This window comes from Pinus tabuliformis, chromosome 1_2 (assembly GCF_031772625.1).
Source record: "Pinus tabuliformis cultivar Carrire ecotype Pingquan chromosome 1_2, CPIR1, whole genome shotgun sequence".
Lineage (NCBI taxonomy): Eukaryota > Viridiplantae > Streptophyta > Pinopsida > Pinales > Pinaceae > Pinus > Pinus tabuliformis.
In genome coordinates this window covers 1066427936-1066448303 of record NC_142298.1, presented here as the reverse complement: position 1 = coordinate 1066448303, position 20368 = coordinate 1066427936, and positions in this window count along the sequence as shown.

The window sequence follows — 20368 nt, the reverse complement described above, 5'->3', positions numbered from 1 at the left end:
AAGGTGTGACAGTACCTTAGCAACAAACGAATACAGCTACTTCGGTTTCTTCCTTTATGAAATATGAAAGAGAGGAGATTGGTAGACTTACCGTTATCTTCCGGTTGTCCCTCGATCTAGATCCTCTCCTCTTTGGGTGTCCACAACTACTCGCCTCCTTACGAGATCACAAGAGAACAGCTACCTGTGACAAGAGAACAACTACTTGCAACGAGAGAAGGACACAACACAAAGGCAAATATACATATTCATAAATGATTTAGGATTAGAAGTAAATCAAATACACTAATGCAAATCATACAAAATACACTAGCATATAGGAAAGAACCAAGAAGCTTTATTGATTGATAAACAAGGCTCAGGAAGAGATACAACCCATAGGGTTCCAACCCAGCATCTCCTTCCCAGCAGAATGGAATTCCTTCTTTAGCCCCTTTCAAAGCATAAGCACCCAATGATCTAACAACAATCCAACAACAATTCTTTGCAATCACAATATTCCAGCCTCCTCTGACCTCATGGAGAGAGATCTATATAAAGGAGTTTTGGAGAGAGGATGAGTCAGCTTGAGGCTGGTATGAAACTGACTAGTGTTCTCTCCCACTTCAGTTCTTGAGTCCACTTGGAGGTTCTTGCTTCCACTTGGAGATTTGGAACCTCTTACTCATCACCAGTCGAATTCCCTGACCCAAGTTTCATTTTGGAAGCTTCCTGGGCATTGACACCTTGAGAAATGAGTCTGCCACTTGTCCAGTTACGCTCAGCGCAGGTAGCCTTCTTTGCAGTTGACATTCAATGCAGGTAGACAGTGGAGCAGTTGACATTCAGCGCAGATGCTCAGTGGAGCAGTTGACATGATCCAGAATTGGCTTGTTTTGAGTGTTTTCAGGTAGAGAACTTTTGTGAATTGCTGTGGTTTGCTGGCCTTGTTCCTCTAGGGGTAGGAACAACATGTTTAGGGACTTTGGATCCCTTAATTATTGGCATTTCATGCTCAGTGATGCAAGGCACAAAAATGTCTAAAACAGTTGCCCCCTAAAGTATGAGGCCATTTATCGGGTGAAATGCTTTATCCAGGGGAGTCCGAAGTTCACCCATTTGTTGGGAGGAGACCTGTAATAAGATACAATACAATACATTATGATTCATACTGCTTTCATGATCTAGCTGAGGCGGGCATTCCCATGCTCAGCTTTATAAATACATTTTGGTACATAGAAAAGACGATCGTCTGATGGTAGACTGATAATTCTGGTGAAACTATCATCCTTTGAGTAGGATGATCATCTGCTGCAATGATGTACATGTCAAACGTCTTTATTTTTCTTGAATATATATCGCAGCCCGGATGGATGAAACTAGATCTGGGGTCTTCAAACTCGTTCGATCTTCACTCTAAGTACAAGTCGATCCATGTGAGAATTGCGCTGAAGTTGAACATGGAAAGACATCACTTGATTACCGGTCAATGATGTAAACCATTAACAAGCGCGAGAGGAATCACCGATAATGATGATGACCCTCAAGGTACTGCAGTACAATTTACGTGGTGTGAATAAAGGACTTGGCGTCGAACACCACGCAAAATCTTCTGGTCGAAGGTCATTGACGTATACCTATCGCCGGAAGTGAGAAACTTGCCATTGAGGCATGCAAGCTTCAAAGTACTGAGGGGGTTGTTCCTAGATCAACTTCTTGGATAATGAGCTGATGTCGACAAGAAGCGATCCGTCAAAGGAGGGCCTTAATGAATCCCACATCAGTGACACGGAACGGAGCTAATGATTTTAATGGAGGTGAAAACGATCTGTAACATATGATTCAGGGTGGCGGTCATGAAACGAATGAAGGATAATGTATGGCAGCGGATGGGGCCTGGTTGACTCTTTCTGAACGACTTCTCTTGAACATCTGGCGACACTGATGCGATGGATTGGTAGCATTACCACAAATATGGATGGTGTGGCAAAGACCATGGTGATGTGACCGGTGAATGAAACAACCCAACCCGATGTGGTACGGAGGAAAAGTGTCATGTTCAAGAGCGACCTGCTACCATCAAAAGACTTCTTGATTTTTTCCCAATTTTTCACCAGTCATTGCTGACCAGCTGCCCTTTTCTTTTTCAATCATGTAGTCACCAGGTTCGGCGTGCCGCAGGCTATAGTTACAGATCATGGATCGCATTTCTGCAATCACATGATGGTTGAATAAGCTGCCAAGCTAGGGCTATCTCACGACAGCTCTACCCCGTATTATCCGCAAGCCAACGGACAAGTTGAGGCAATCAACAAGGTCCTGAAGCGTATGTTGCAAAGGATGATCGGGGTTCACAAAAGAAGGTGGCACCTAATCCTGTACTCAGCCTTGTGGGCTTACCGAACATCGGTAAAAAATGCCACTGGGTTCACACCGTTCCAATTGGTGTATGGCCTGGAGGCAGTCTTACCAATCCAGTGTGAAATTTCGTCTCTTAAACTCGCAATTGACCTCCTCCCCGGAACTTCAGAAGAAGAGGCCTGTTTCTTGGAATTAATCCAATTGGATGAAACCTGTCGTGACGCCACTTTGGCTAACGAAGCCCATAAGAAACGAGTCAAGGCGCAGTTTGACCAAAATGTCAAACCCCGTGTCTTCTCTGAAGGTGACTTGGTCTTGCTTTACGACCAAGAATCCGACAAATTGGGAGCAGGAAAATTCAATTCTTTATGGATGGGCCCCTATATTGTTAAACGAGTGTTAGCAAAAGGAGCCTACGAGTTGATGGATTATGACGGAATCCCACTGGCGCAACCCCACAACGGGTTGTACCTCAAGCGTTACTATGCCTAAATAGTAACCGGAGTGCTTTTGTTGTATTTTTTTTTCGCTAAAGTGTTTGTTTCGGTCAAGTAATACACATTTTTTCATTTGTTGCATATGTCGAACTTTTTTGAGACATGTGTGGGATATGCTGACGGAGCGAGCCGTAGTTCACAGAATCTATCCTCCGCAGCCTGGGCCATTTTTTATCCAAGCGGCAAGTTAGTGAGTTTCAGAGGTGTGTGTATTGGGCAATCAACGAATAACATTGCTGAGTATAGCGCGTTGATAGAACTCCTCTCTGATGCCATCGCCCATGGTATACGCCGACTAATCGTCAGGCTAGACTCACAACTCGTGATACTACAACTCAATGGTATATATTCTGTCCGCAATCCAGCTATTTATCGTATGTTTCTAAGGGTTAAGATTTTGGAAAGGCAGTTTGATTTACTTCAATACCAACATATTTCCAGGAACTTAAACAAATTAACCGATTCATTAGCAAACTATGTATTAGATAGACATTTACGACATTTATAAAAAGAAATGCATCAGTGTTATGCAAGTGGATCACGCAAATCAACCAGAATAAACCTCGAAAATCAAAATATATAAAAGTTGTTTATCGTTTATACATAATTTTCTGTAACCAAGACAAAAATTGGTCGCATGACCCAAAAACTCAAAAGTGCTAGGGGGCACCCTAGCCTAGTGGTGCTCATGATAGCACGTCACAGCCTGTGCAATCATACGCAAGAGACGAGTCCATCGTCTAGGCACACCGGTAGTATGCCGCTGCAATTGTAAAGGTAACTCATCGATCTGTACATCCGGAATACCGAGAGTAAGGCTCTCAACCTGCTCCTGCACAGCTGTAAGGGTCTCAGCGTCATCAAGGTCGCGAAGAATAACTCTCCCAGCAGGCTGCACTACCGGGGGAGCAACTGGCGGTCTCGGATGAACTGCTGGACGAACAGGACCAACATCTGCATGCACCCAAGAGTTTAATTAAAAGTCTTGACAGAATAAAGCACAGCAACATTATGAATAAAAAATAGTAGACAATGATATGGTCAGAGATTTTACCAATAACACCCCACTGTTCGACATCCGGTAACACCAAATCCGGATCACCTCGGAAATCCATACCCACATATGGATACTCGGAGAAGACCATCTCTTGGCGCTCGAACCACCTGAAAAAGGCATCAGTGAAAGTAATCTGAGGTTGACCAGCATGCCTAGACATGTGATCGACCCACCTCTGCATGCATGGCTCGGTCGGAGAAGGCAAGTCGAGTACAATATACTGAGGCTGCATCAGTGGGATTTTCTTCAAGGCGAAGGCAGTCAGAATAGAACCAAACCCAAAGTTCTTCAGCTTCCAGCCCTTTACCTTAGTCAATTGACCTTTCATCTTAACAAGTACTGCATCACACCAGTTGAATACTTTCGGTTGGAGACACTCCAAGGCGTGCTGCACATAAGACCTATTGGCAACATGTAGGGATGCGCTACCGGCCATCCTACCAATAGTATACAGAATGGACCTGAGAGACCTATCAATAATCTCACGGATAACAACCTTGCCATCTCTGCTCGGCTGGGAACCTTCCCTGCAGTACTGGCGAACATAGTCTCTCACGGAGTCATTCCCCCGGGCCGAACCTGACAAAGAAACGGGGGCACCCCGCCTTGACAACCCAGTCAAGAAGTAAATGTCTACCATGGTCAAGGGGATGGATTTTCCCCTAATCTGGAATACTTCGTCAGAGGTTGTACCACCCATCATCCCTGAGTTAACAATAAAACCGCCAAAGGGAGTAGTCCACAAGTCGACATTTAATCCTCGCACCAGGGTGGCGCAGCATTATAACATAGTGGAAGATTTGGCCCAATCGCCATCCGCTATGTCGACTCTTGAAGTACTACAAAATTGCCCATCCCAAAGGCAGGTGTTGTTATCGGCTATTGGTGGAGTGGATCCTAAAGATTCCAATCGTGTATCCTTTGACCACAAAGGATATGATCCTCAGTTACCAGCTCAACTAGCTTTCCTTATCCAAGTGAAAGCCCTCAACAAAACTGTTCACCAAACAATTATTGATGAGGGGGCATCTACATGTATCATGTCGATGAGTTGCTGGAAAACTCTCGGATCTCCAACCTTGTCGCGATCTTCGACGACATTAAAAGCATTCGACGGAAGGACGTACACCCCGTACGACATCCTAAATAACTTGAAGGTTGAACTAGGAGGAAAAACAGTGGAAATTGATGTTGAAGTCATCGATGGCAATCTTGACTATAACATCCTACTGGGAAGACCATGCATATATGCCATGGCAGCTGTAGTGTCAACTTATTTTAGGAAGATCGCATTGCCGTTTGAAGGAGGGATTACGGTCGTCGACCAACAGAATTTCCTCCCTAATGGTTCACAAGTTACAGGAAGCATTCCCATGATCCATGGGAGCGACCATTCAATTCAAGATATCGGAGTAGGACTATTGAAAGACCCCACAATGATGGGAGCTTTCGCGCTACCATCTCCTATCTATATAGGAAATATACCGTTTGTAGCACCCTGCAACATGATATCTTCCACGAAAGTCGCAGAAGACAAAGTCGACATGGATCATCCAATGGTTTTTCCCCCAAGCCCTATAGAAATATTGTAGCAATCAATGTTTCGGGCATGGGAGGCGGACCCAAATCAACGCTCGTCAAGCGTTTGGGTAGATAGGTCTAGAGAGTATGGTACCACATTAGATCCTTGGTCAAAAGTGCATGGGACTGACGAAGGGATCTTACAATCAATGTTGATTGAGGGGGCACCATGGAATGATCACCACCATCGTTCCCTTCTTCCAGAGTGTGAAGAAAATACTCAACACGACCTTTACCACCCTTCAGTTTTTGAATTCCTAACAAATACTGTAAATACGGTGGATTCCGAGCGAAACTTATCCAATATTGAAGAGACTATAGCCATAAATATATCGACTAAACCAAATGTTGTAGAGAATATTTATGTCGGCAAAGGTTGCTCCCCTTCAGAACTGGAAGTATATAATGCTCTTTTTCGCGAGTTCAGAGATGTCTTTGCTTGGTCGTATGAAGAAATGCCAGGCATTGACTCGAGTATTGTTGAACATGAAATTAAAATGTATCCTGATGTCAAACCAGTAAGACAACGGCTTCGGCAGGTACACCCCAAGAAAGCCGCTGCCATTAAGGCAGAAGTTGAGAAACTTCTCCATGCTGGTTTCATCTACCCGGTTCCTCTAACCGATTGGGTATCGAATATTGTCCCTGTTATGAAGAAACAAGGGACGATTAGAGTGTGTGTCGACTATAGGGATGTAAACCAAGCCTATCCAAAGGACAACTACCCTACACCCTTCATCGACCAGATAATTGATGAATGCGCCGGATGTGAAATCTTTTCCTTTATGGATGGATTTTCCGGGTATAATCAAATAAATATCCGCCCATAGGACCAGTCAAAGACTGCATTTATTTGTCCGTGGGGCACATTCGCTTATCGAAAATTACCCTTTGGTTTAAAGAACGCAGGGGCGACGTTTCAGAGGGCAATGAATTATGCCTTCCATGACATCAAGAACATCGTTCAACCATATCTCGACGACCTTTCGGCTCATTCGCGAAAGCGGACTGATCATCTGCAGCATTTAAGAGCGATATTTCTACGTTGCCTACACTACAAGATAAGACTCAACCCGCACAAATGTGTGTTTTGCGTCGGGTCTGGTCATCTACTTGGCTTTGTAGTCTCTAAGGATGGGATTCGTCTCGACCCTTGCAAGGTTCAGGCAATAATTAATTTGCCTCCACCTTCAAATTTGCTTCAGATTCAGAAACTCCAAGGGAAAGCAAACTTTCGGAGGAGGTTCATTCCAAATTACGCAGAACTTGCTAAAGGTTACACTCGTCTTTTGAAAAAGGATGTGCCTTTTGTCTAGGATCAGGTGGCGCAAGCTTCCTTTGATGCTCTGAAAGATTCTCTAGTAAGAGCATCATTAATGTATGCCCCAGACTATCAAAGAGATTTTAACCTGTATCTGGCTGCAGCGGATACAACCATTGCGATGGTTTTAGTACAAGAAGTCGATGGAATTGAACATCCTATATATTATTTAAGTAAAAACTTAAATGATACAGAAAGTAAATATTCTTACGTTGAAAAACTAGCGCTTGCAGCTGTGCAAGCGATTCAAAGGTTTCGACATTATGTCCTCTTTCGCAAAACTACCATTTTATCAGATTGCAACCCCATGACTTACATACTGTCGCGACAGTTGTTGGGGGGCAAGTATTCAAAATGGATAGCGATCCTTCAAGAGTTTGATCTGGAATTTGTAAAATCCAAATCAAAGAAAGCTCTAGTTTTCGCGGAATTATTGTGCGACCTCCCATCGTCGTCCAACGATGAAACATCGGAAGAGTCAATCGTGGATGAAAATTTGTTTCTGATATCTACAAGCGATGAGTGGTATGGAGATATCATAGTTTATCTCCAAACCTAAAAGTTCAGGCCTAACACCTCTCACTCTGAACAGAAACGTATACGATACCAAACTAAAGACTACATGATCGTCGGTGATACGCTTTACCGTCGTGGTATCGATACAGTTCTGAGGAGGTGCCTTACCCATGAGGAGGCCGAGAAAGCCTTGAATGAGTGTCATTGAGGCGCGTGTGGGGGGCATCAATCTGGATATGCAACATCACAAAAAATCTTACGAGCAGGATACTTCTGGCCAACCATGTTCAAAGATTGCATAATCGCAGTCAGAAGTTGCCATGCATGTCAGATTTTTGATAGCAAAACCAGAAGACCACCCGCACCTTTACAGCCAATAGTTGCTGTTAGGACTTTCGCCAAGTGGGGCATCGATTTCATGCAATGTAACCCCACCTCGACCGGGCGGCATGGGTATATTATAGTCGCCGTTGACTATTTTACCAAATGGGTCGAGGCGATGCCTACATTGGATAACACTGGCGAAACAGCTGCCCTTTTCTTTTTCAATCATGTAGTCGCCAGGTTCGGCGTGCCGCAGGCTATAGTTACAGATCATGGATCGCATTTCCGCAATCACATGATGGTTGAATTAGCTGCCAAGCTAGGGCTATCTCACGATAGCTCTACCCCGTATTATCAGCAAGCCAATGGACAAGTTGAGGCAATCAACAAGGTCCTGAAGCGTATGTTGCAAAGGATGATCGGGGTTCAAAAAAGAAGGTGGCACCTAATCCAGTACTCAACCTTGTGGGCTTACCGAACATCGGTAAAAAAATGCCACTGGGTTCACACCGTTCCAATTGGTGTATGGCCTGGAGGCAGTCTTACCAATCCAGTGTGAAATTTCGTCTCTTAAACTCGCAATTGACCTCCTCCCCGGAACTTCAGAAGAAGAGGCCCGTTTCTTGGAATTAATCCAATTGGATGAAACCTGTCGTGATGCCACTTTGGCTAACGAAGCCCATAAGAAACGAGTCAAGGCGCAGTTCGACAAAAATGTCAAACCCCGTGTCTTCTCCAAAGGTGACCTGGTCTTGCTTTACGACCAAGAATCCGACAAATTGGGAGCAGGAAAATTTAATTGTTTATGGATGGGCCCCTATATTGTTAAACGAGTGTTAGCAAAAGGAGCCTACGAATTGATGGATTATGACGGAATCCCACTGGCACAACCCCGCAACGGGTTGTACCTCAAGCGTTACTATGCCTAAATAGTAACCTGAGTGCTTTTCTTGTATTTTGTTTTCGCTAAAGTGTTTGTTTCGGTCAAGTAATCCACCTTTTTTCATTTGTTCCAGATGTCGAAATTTTCTGAGACATGTGTGGGATATGCTGACGGAGCGAGTTGTAGTTCGCGGAATCTATCCTCTGCAGCCTGGGCCATTTTTGATCCAAGCGGCAAGTTAATGAGTTTCAGAGGTGTGTGTATTGGGAAATCAACGAATAACATTGCTGAATATAGCACGTTGATAGAACTCCTCTCTGATGCCATCGCCCATGGTATACGCCGACTAATCGTCAGGCTAGACTCACAACTCGTGATACTACAACTCAATGGTATATATTCTGTCCGCAATCCAGCTATTTATCGTATGTTTCTAAGGGTTAAGATTTTGGAAAGACAGTTTGATTTACTTCAATACCAACATATTTCCAGGATTGTGCAATCATACGCAAGAGACGAGTCCATCGTCTAGGCATACCGGTAGTATGCCGTTGCAACTGTAAAGGTAACTCATCGATCCGTACATCCGGAATACCGAGAGTAAGGCTCTCAACCTGCTCCTGCACAGCTGTAAGGGTCTCAGCATCGTCAAGGTCGCGAAGAATAACTCTCCCAGCAGGCTCCACTGCCGGGGCAGCAACTGGCGGTCTCGGACGAACTGCTGGACGAACAGGACCAACATCTGCATGCACCCAAGAGTTTAATTAAAAGTCTTGACAGAATAAAGCACAGCAACATTATGAATAAAAAACAGTAGACAGTGATATGGTCAGAGATTTTACCAATAGCACCCCACTGTTCGCCATCCGGTAACACCAAATCCGGATCACCTCGGAAATCCATACCCACATATGAATACTCGGAGAAGACCATCTCCTGGCACTCGAACCACCTGAAAAAGGCATCAGTGAAAGTAATCTGAGGTTGACCAGCATGCCTAGACATGTGATCGACCCACCTCTGCATGCGTGGCTCGGTCGGAGAAGGCAAGTCGAGTACAATATACTGAGGTTGCATCAGTGGGATTTTCAACAAGGCGAAGGCAGTCAGAATAGAACCAAACCCAAAGTTCTTCAGCTTCCCGTCCTTTACCTTGGTCAATTGACTTTTCATCTGAACAAGTACTGCATCACACCAGTTGAATACTTTCGGTTGGAGACACTCCAAGGCGTGTTGCACATAAGACCTGTTGGCAACATGTAGGGATGCGCTACCGGCCATCCTACCAATAGTATACAGAATGGACCTGAGAGACCTATCAGTAATCTCACGGATAACAACCTTGTCATCTCTGCTCGACTGGGAACCTTCCCTGCAGTACTGGCGAACATAGTCTCTCACGGAGTCATTCCCCCGGGCCGAACTTGACAAAGAAACGGGGGCATCCCGCCTTGACAACCCAGTCAAGAAGTAAATGTCTACTATGGTCAAGGGGATGAGTTTCCCGTAATCTAGAATACTTGGTTGATGGGATCCCAAGCATCAAGCATATACTGCAGCAAATAAATCTGTGCTCTCATGCTAGAGATACGGAAGAACTTCAGTAGGCCACAGTTCCGCAGTGTGTTCACCGTGACAGGGTCATGGAGAGCAATCATATCTTCTTCTTCATGTTCTTGTTCTCGCCATGTAAGGGACATTTTGCTCAAATTTTCCTGCAAAACAAATGAGAGAATGAGTAAGATCCTGGATTTGATGAGAAACTGGCAAAATTTCATCAAAAACTGTGCATAGAACTGCTTTTCTATGATCAACACAATTGGAAAATGTCCTACCTACGTTGAAGGTCAAACTACCTTAAGGCAGCTTGACATTCAACGCAGGTTTCGAATGGACTGCCTGCGCTAATGGCAGAGCGCCCTAGCAAAACCCCAGGGGCTCAGGAGAACAAGAAAACAGGCACAGAATGGAAAAATCAAACCATGAAAAGAAAGAGCTAGGGTTTAGCTCCTACCTGGTCCAAACGGCGCCGAGAATCGTCCACAGAATCTCCCGAAATCAGCTGATGAAAATCGAGGGGGAAGAGGCACCTCCAAAGCTCCAACAAACCAAATGCAAATGAAATGGTAAAACGAGAGGTAAAAACACTTTCTAATGGCTTTTTACGTAGTTCAAAGAAAAATATTAGGGTTTTCATCTCATGATTATGTATTTCTAACTAAGTTTGATGCAGCAATTGAAAATGCAATACTATCCTTGAAAAGAGAAAAGCTAGTAATGGTAAAAAATCAAAATTTGACCATATAATCGAGCAGTTTTACCGCGGAATTTATGCTCGTTAAAAAATAGAAAAGCGAAGATCCGAGCAGTTTTAGCACATAGTTCATGCTCGTTAAAAAATAAACATAAGATTGAGCAGTGTTTTGGCGCATTCAAGCTCGTTAAAAAATGAACCCATCCCGGTAAATAACCATTAAGAATGTAACCTGATCAACCATAAAAGCCTTGGTCGTGTTTGTGTACCGTCACCTCCACTTTTCATTTGGCCGATCGTTTACCTCCATATGATTGTTTACCCATTTTGAGGAACAGCTGCGAAGAGTGATTTCACCTAGCCATCCTTGTGACACTGCCGTGATTGGAAAATTCCAACCTGTACCTGGAATCAGCTGCTATCCCTGTTCATCACTCGTTCCTCAGAAGACGAGTCTTCTTTAAGCTCTTTTCAACTGACTCGTAAAATATGAAAAGATTGCCGAGTTTTGGCCTTCCAGCTCGTTAAACGACCGGAAGAGCTATCCCTCCTCTAGATTTTAATCTTTTTGGACCTGAGGGATTATTGCACAAAAAGATCGAGCGCTTGTTTTGTTCGGCTCGTTAAAACTATCGAAAACTCATCCCTTCTGTATTGTTTTATACTTTTTCGGACTTAAGGGATTAGATGACGAAAAAGGAATTTTGGAGTCAACTTTATGTACCTTTTCAGACTCTCTAAAAATGAAAAGGACCGAGTTTTCTTTGTCGTTAGACTCGTTAAAATCACTAAATAGCGACAAACTTGTCTTTAGACGAGAACGAGTTTCACTATCGCTAGGCTCGTTAAAACATAGCGATGGGCTTGCCCGAAGGGCAGGTTATAGAACAAGCATATGTTATCCTCCTCAAGCTTGACAAAAATAAAGAGGTACTGGTCAGCAATGACTGGGGAAAAATTGGGAAAAAATCAAGAAGTCTTTTGATGGTAGCAGGTCGCTCTTGAACATGACACTTTTCCTCCGTACCACATCGGGTTGGGTTGTTTCATTCACCGGTCACATCACCATGGTCTTTGCCACACCATCCATATTTGGGGTAATGCTACAAATCCATCGCATCAGTGTCGCCAGATGTTCAAGAGAAGTCGTTCAGAAAGAGTCAACCAGGTCCCATCCACTGCCATACATTATCCTTCATCCGTTTCATGACCGCCACCCTGAATCACATGTTACAGATCGTTTTCACCTCTATTAAAATCATTAGCTCCATTCCGTGTCACTGATGTGGGATTCACTAAGGCCCTCCTTTGACGGATTGCTTCTTGTCGACATCAGCTCATTATCCAAGAAGTTGATCTAGGAACAACCCCCTCAGTACTTTGAAGCTTGCATGCCTCAATGGAAAGTTTCTCACTTCCGGGGACAAGTATACATCAATGACCTTCGACCAGAAGATTTTGCGTGGTGTTCGACGCCAAGTCCTTTATTCACACCACATAAATTGTACTGCAGTACCTTGAGGGTCATCATCATTATCGGTGATTCCTCTCGCGCTTGTTAACGGTTTACATCATTGACCGGTAATCAAGCGATGTCTTTCCATGTTTGACTTCAGCGCAATTCTCACATGGATCAACTTGTAGTTAGAGTGAAGATTGAACGAGTTTGAAGACCCCGAATCTAGTTTCATCCATCCGGGCTGCGATATATATTCAGGAAAAATAAAGACATTTGACATGTACATCATTGCATCTGATGATCATCCTACTCAAAGGATGATAGTTTCGCCAGAATTATCAGTCTACCATCAGACGATCGTCTGTTCTATGTACCAAAATGTATTTATAAAGCTGAGCATGGGAATGCCCGCCTCAGCTAGATCATGAAAACTGAATGAATCATAATGTATTGTATTGTATCTTATTACAGGTCTCCTCCCAGCAAATGGATGAACTTCGGACTCCCCTGGATAAAGCATTTCACCCGGTAAACAGCCTCATACTTTAGGGGGCAACTGTTATAGACATTTTTGTGCCTTGCATCACTGAGCATGAAATGTCAATAATTAAGGGATCCAAAGTCCCTAAACATGTTGTTCCTACCCCTAGAGGAACAAGGCCAGCAAACCACAGCAATTCACAAAAGTTCTCCACCTGAAAACACTCAAAAACATTCCAATTCTGGATCATGTCAACTGCTCCACTGAGCATCTGCGCTGAATGTCAACTGCTCCACTGTCTACCTGCACTGAATGTCAACTGCAAAGAAGGCTACCTGCGCTGAGCGTAACTGGACAAGTGGCAGACTCATTTCTCAAGGTGTCAATGCCCAGGAAGCTTCCAAAATGACACTTGGGTCAGGGAATTCGACTGGTGATGAGTAAGAGGTTCCAAATCTCCAAGTGGAAGCAAGAACCTCCAAGTGGACTCAAGAACTGAAGTGGGAGAGGACACTAGTCAGTTTCATACCAGCCTCAAGCTTACTCATCCTCTCTCCAAAACTCCTTTATATAGATCTCTCTCCATGAGGTCAAGGGAGGCTGGAATATTGTGATTGCAAAGAATTGCTGTTGGATTGTGGTTAGATCATTGGGTGCTTATGTTTTGAAAGGGGCTCAAGAAGGAATTCCATTCTGCTGGGAAGGAGATGCTGGGTTGGAACCCTATAGGTTGTATCTCTTCCTGAACCTTGTTTATCAATCAATAAAGCTTCTTGGTTCTTTCCTATATGCTGGTGTATTTTGTATGATTTGCATTAGTGTATTTGATTTACTTCTAATCCTGAATCATTTATGAATATGTATATTTGCCTTTGTGTTGTGTCCTTCTCTCGTTGCAAGTAGCTGTTCTCTTGTCACAGGTAGCTGTTCTCTTGTGATCTCGTAAAGAGGCGAGTAGCTGTGGACACCCAAAGAGGAGAGGATCTAGATCGAGGGACAACCGAAAGATAACGGTAAGTCTACCAATCTCCTCTCTTTCATATTTCATAACGGAAGAAACCGAAGTAGCTGTATTCGTTTGTTGCTAAGGTACTGTCACACCTTGGGTGGATAGGATCATCCTGCATAGGCATTTTTCCCCTTGAAATCACTCTTCGTAGCTGTTCCTCAAAATGGGTAAACAATCATATGGAGGTAAACGATTGGCCAAACGAACGGTGGAGGTGACGGTGCACAAACACGACCAAGGCTTTTATGGTTGATCAGGTTACATACTTCAATGGTTATTTACCGGGATGGGTTCATTTTTTTAACGAGCTTGAATGCGCCAAAACACTGCTCAATCTTATGTTTATTTTTTAACGAGCATGAACTATGTGCTAAAACTGCTCGGATCTCGCTTTTCTATTTTTTAACGAGCATAAATTCCACGGTAAAACTGCTCAATTATATGGTCAAATTTTGATTTTTTACCATTATTAGCTTTTCTCTTTTCAAGGATAGTATTGCATTTTCAATTGCTGCATCAAACTTAGTTAGAAATACATAATCATGAGATGAAAACCCTAATATTTTGCTTTGAACTACGTAAAAAGCCATTAAAAAGTGTTTTTACCTCTCGTTTTACCATTTCATTTGCATTTGGTTTGTTGGAGCTTTGGAGGTGCCTCTTCCCCCTCGATTTTCACCAGCTGATTTCGGGAGATTCTGTGGACGATTCTCGGTGTCGTTTGGACTAGGTAGGAGCTAAACCCTAGCTCTTTCTTTTCATGGTTTGATTTTTCCATTCTGTGCCTGTTTTCTTGTTCTCCTGAGCCCCTGGGGTTTTGCTAGGGCGCTCTGCCATCAGCGCAGGTAGTCCATTCGAAACCTGCGTTGAATGTCAAGCTGCCTTAAGGCAATTTGACCTTCAACGCAGGTAGGACACTTGCCAATTGCGTTGATCATAGAAAAGCAGTTCTATGCACAATTTTTGATGAAATTTTGCCAGTTTCTCATCAAATCCAGGATCTTACTCATTCTCTTGTTTGTTTTGCAGGAACATTTGAGCAAAATGTCCCTTACATGGCGAGAACGAGAACTTGAAGAAGAAGATATGATTGCTCTCCATGACCCTGTCACGGTGAACGCGCTGCAGAACTGTGGCCTGCTGAAGTTCTTCCGTATCTCTAGCATGAGAGCACAGATTTCTTTGCTGCAGTATATGCTTGATGCTTGGGATCCCATCAACCAAGTATTCCAGATTAGGGGAAAATCCATCCCCTTGACCATAGTAGACATTTACTTCTTGACTGGGTTGTCAAGGCGGGGTGCCCCCGTTTCTTTGTCAGGTTCGGCCCGGGGGAATGACTCCATGAGAGACTATGTTCGCCAATACTGCAGGGAAGGTTCCCAGCCAAGCAGAGACGGCAAGGTTGTTATCCGTGAGATTACTGATAGGTCTCTCAGGTCCATTCTGTATACTATTGGTAGGATGGCCGGTAGCGCATCCCTACATGTTGCCAACTGCCGGGATGACACAGGTCCAAACGGGTACAATTACCCCACATCTTGGTTCGTCGGTTAGTATAGCACAGCAGAACATGGCTTCACAACCATGGCTAGTACAATACCAGCAGCCACAATTCCAGCAGCTGTACCAAGGATCTGAGCAGCAGATCTTTGCGAATAGTGGACAACCGTATATTCAAAACGGGTTAAATCAACCACTTTACAGTGGTCAAGTCCACCAGCCGTATCAATCATACCAGCATCAATTACATTATGCCGGTATGCAGAGGCCTACTGCTCAGGCGATCCCATCATATCCTGGGTACGCCTCGCCAAACCTGAGTCAACAGTTACCATTTGTGGCAACTTTAGAATTACCAGATTTACACCGATTAACAAACGATCCAATTGCTTATGCCCATTGTTGGCCAGCGATTCCTCACAAGCTTCCATCGGACATTCCTAAATTCAATGGAAATCCTGGCGAAGACCCGTCGAATCATGTGATGACTTTTCATCTGTGGTGTTCGTCGAACACCTTGAATGATGATTCGATAAGGCTTCGCCTCTTTCAGAGGACATTGACAGGTCCAGCGGCTAAATGGTATATTGAATTACCTAGAGCCTCTTTCGACAATTTCAGTTCTCTAGCCACGACTTTCTTAACCCATTTTCAATTACCTATAAGGTATGAAACTGGAACAGAAATCTTAACCAATTTCAAGCAGACGACGGCCACACATATATCCGATCATATACATGAGTGGCGTCGTCGTCGCAGAATGGTGAAGACTTATGTTCCAGATCAGCTATTAGCTGAATGGTTTATAAAGTCGCTTCTTCCTGCTATAACAGAAGATGTGGCCAAGGGGGGAGTCGTAATAGAGGAGCAAGTTATTGCTCGTGCACAGTATCTAGACTTAGTATATACTCAGTCTGGCACGCTCTATGACAAGATATCTGACGCCCCTAGACCGGAATTTTCAATTCCTCCCCCCCTGGATCAAATAGTGACTCTCATGCCGGTGATGCTGTGATTGGCACAGCAAACGCAAAGTCGACAAGGGATTCATCTAAGAAAGCCCGTAAGACTCCGAATCAAAATGCAAATCAAGAAATTCTTGCTTCGGAAATAAATGCCATATCAATAGATAAGGGAAAAAATTCCAATCAACCAGGAAGCAAGAAGAAGCAAAACAAAGGGAAGAAGAAGAAACAGGGTGAGTCATCCCCTGAAAAAACTTCTTCAGACCCTCCTAAGAAAGGGAAACCAAAAATTCCATGTTTTATATGTGACGAGGATCACTGGACAGGGAATTGTCCATACAAAGATGAACTTAAGAAGTTCTTCAAAAGTTCACACACCTCAGCTGTGTTAACTGATCCGTTTCCCAATCAAGGTCAAAATCTGGTTGATAGAGGAAATGCTTCCCCGTCGAAAGTGGTAATGTTATCGATCTCTAAGCAACAAAATGATGCTTTGATTTCGACAAGGAACAAAGATTACGGGAATCCACCGGTGTCGAACGACAAAGGTAAAGATCAACCGAGTAGTTCGACAACAACTTCGTCAGAGGTTGTACCACCCATCATCCCTGAGTTAACAATAAAACCGCCAAAGGGAGTAGTACACAAGTCGATATTTAATCCTCGCGCGAGGGCGGCGCAACATTATAACATAGTGGAAGATTTGGCCCAATCGCCATCCGCTATGTCGACTCTTGAAGTACTACAAAATTGCCCATCCCAAAGGCAGGCGTTATTATCGGCTATTGGTGGAGTGGATCCTAAAGATTCCAATCGTGTATCCTTTGACCACAAAGGATATGATCCTCAGTTAACAGCTCAACTAGCTTTCCTTATCCAAGTGAAAGCCCTCAACAAAACTGTTCACCGAACAATTATTGATGAGGGGGCATCTACATGTATCATGTCGATGAGTTGCTGGAAAACTCTTGGATCTCCAACCTTGTCGCAATCTTCGACGACATTAAAAGCATTCGACGGAAGGATGTACACCCCGTACGGCATCCTAAATAACTTGAAGGTTGAACTAGGAGGAAAAATAGTGGAAATTGATGTTGAAGTCATCGATGGCAATCTTGACTATAACATCCTACTGGGAAGACCATGGATATATGCCATGGTAGCTGTAGTGTCGACTTATTTTAGGAAGATCGCATTCTCGTTTGAAGGAGGGATTACGGTCGTCAACCAACAGAATTTCCTCCCTAATGGTTCACAAGTTACAGGAAGCATTCCCATGATCCATGGGAGCGACCATTCAATTCAAGATATCGGAGTAGGACTATTGAAAGACCCCACAATGATGGGAGCTTTCGTGCTACCATCTCCTATCTATATAGGAAATATACCATTTGTAGCAACCTGCAACATGATATCTTCCACGAAAGTCGCAGAAGACAAAGTCGACATGGATCACTCAATGGTTTTGCCCCCAAGCCCTATAGAAATATTGTAGCAATCAATGTTTCGGGCATGGGAGGCGGACCCAAATCAACGCTCGTCAATCGTTTGGGTAGATAGGTCTAGAGAATATGGTACCACATTAGATCCTTGGTCAAAAGTGCATGGGACTGACGAAGGGATCTTACAATCAATGTTGATTGAGGGGGCACCATGGAATGATCACCACCATCGTTCCCTTCTTCCAGAGTGTGAAGAAGATACTCAACACGACCTTTACCACCCTTCAGTTTTTGAATTCCTAACAAATACTGTAAATACGGTGGATTCCGAGCGAAACTTATCCAATATTGAAGAGACTATAGCCATAAATATCTCGACTAAACCTAATGTTGTAGAGAATAGCTATGTCGGCAAAGGTTGTTCCCCTTCATAACTGGAAGTATATAATCCTCTTTTTCGCGAGTTCAGAGATGTCTTTGCTTGGTCATATGAAGAAATGCCAGGCATTGACTCGAGTATTGTTGAACATGAAATTAAAATGTATCCTGATGTCAAACCAGTAAGACAACGGCTTCGGCAGGTACACCCCAAGAAAGCCGTTGCCATTAAGGTAGAAGTTGAGAAATTTCTCCATGCTGGTTTCATCTACCCGGTTCCTCTAACCAATTGGGTATCGAATATTGTCCCTGTTATGAAGAAACAAGGGACGATTAGAGTGTGTGTCGACTATAGGGATGTAAACCAAGCTTGTCCAAAGGACAACTACCCTACACCCTTCATCAACCAGATAATTGATGAATGCGCCGAATGTGAAATCTTTTCCTTTATGGATGGATTTTCTGGGTATAATCAAATAAATATCCGCCCACAGGACCAGTCAAAGACTGCATTTATTTGTCCGTGGGGCACATTCGCTTATCGAAAATTACCCTTTGGTTTAAAGAACGCAGGGGCGACGTTTCAGAGGGCAATGAATTATGCCTTCCATGACATCAAGAACATCGTTCAACCATATCTCGACGACCTTCCGGCTCATTCGCGAAAGCGGACTGATCATCCGCAGCATTTAAGAGCGATATTTCTACGTTGCCGACACTACAAGATAAGACTCAACCCGCACAAATGTGTGTTTTGCATCGGGTTTGGTCGTCTACTTGGCTTTGTAGTCTCTAAGGATGGGATTCGTCTCGACCCTTGCAAGGTTCAGGCAATAATTAATTTACCTCCACCTTCAAATTTGCTTCAGATTCAGAAACTCCAAGGGAAAGCAAACTTTCTGAGGAGGTTCATTCCAAATTACGCAGAACTTGCTAAAGGTTCCACTCGTCTTTTGAAAAAGGATGTGCCTTTTGTCTGGGATCAGGTGGCGCAAGCTTCCTTTGATGCTCTGAAAGATTCTCTAGTAAGAGCATCATTAATGTATGCCCCAGACTATCAAAGAGATTTTAACCTGTATCTGGCTGCAGCGGATACAACCATTGCGATGGTTTTAGTACAAGAAGTCGATGGAATTGAACATCCTATATATTATTTAAGTAAAAACTTAAATGATACAGAAAGTAAATATTCTTATGTTGAAAAACTAGCGCTTGCAGCTGTTCAAGCGATTCAAAGGTTTCGACATTATGTCCTCTTTCGGAGAACTACCATTTTATCAGATTGCAACCCCATGACTTACATACTGTCGCGATAGTTGCTGGGGGGCAAGTATTCAAAATGGATAGCGATCCTTCAAGAGTTTGATCTGGAATTTGTAAAATCCAAATCAAGGAAAGCTCTAGTTTTCGCGGAATTATTGTGCGACCTCCCATCGTCGTCCAACGATGAAACATCGGAAGAGTCAATCGTGGATGAAAATTTGTTTCTGATATCTACAAGCGATGAGTGGTATGGAGATATCATAGTTTATCTCCAAACCCAAAAGTTCAGGCCTAACACCTCTCACTCTGAACAGAAACGTATACGATACCAAGCTAAAGACTACATGATCGTCGGTGATACGCTTTACCGTCGTGGTATCGATACAGTTCTGAGGAGGTGCCTTACCCATGAGGACGCCGAGAAAGCCCTGAATGAGTGTCATTCAGGCGCGTGTGGGGGGCATCAATATGGATATGCAACAGCACAAAAAATCTTACGCGCAGGATACTTCTGGCCAACCATGTTCAAAGATTGCATAATTGCAGTCAGAAGTTGCCATGCATGTCAGATTTTTGATAGCAAAACCAGAAGACCACCCGCACCTTTACAGCCAAGAGTTGCTGTTGGGCCTTTCGCCAAATGGGGCATCGATTTCATGCAATGTAACCCCACCTCGACCGGGGGGCATGGGTATATTATAGTCGCTGTTGACTATTTTACCAAATGGGCCGAGGCGATGCCTACATTGGATAACACTGGCGAAACAGCTGCCCTTTTCTTTTTCAATCATGTAGTCGCCAGGTTCGATGTGCCGCAGGCTATAGTTACAGATCATGGATCGCATTTCCGCAATCACATGATGGTTGAATTAGCTGCCAAGCTAGGGCTATCTCACGACAGCTCTACCCCGTATTATCCGCAAGCCAACGGACAAGTTGAGGCAATCAACAAGGTCCTAAAGCGTATGTTGCAAAGGATGATCGGGGTTCACAAAAGAAGGTGGCACCTAATCCTGTACTCAGCCTTGTGGGCTTACCGAACATCGGTAAAAAATGCCACTGGGTTCACACCGTTCCAATTGGTGTATGGCCTGG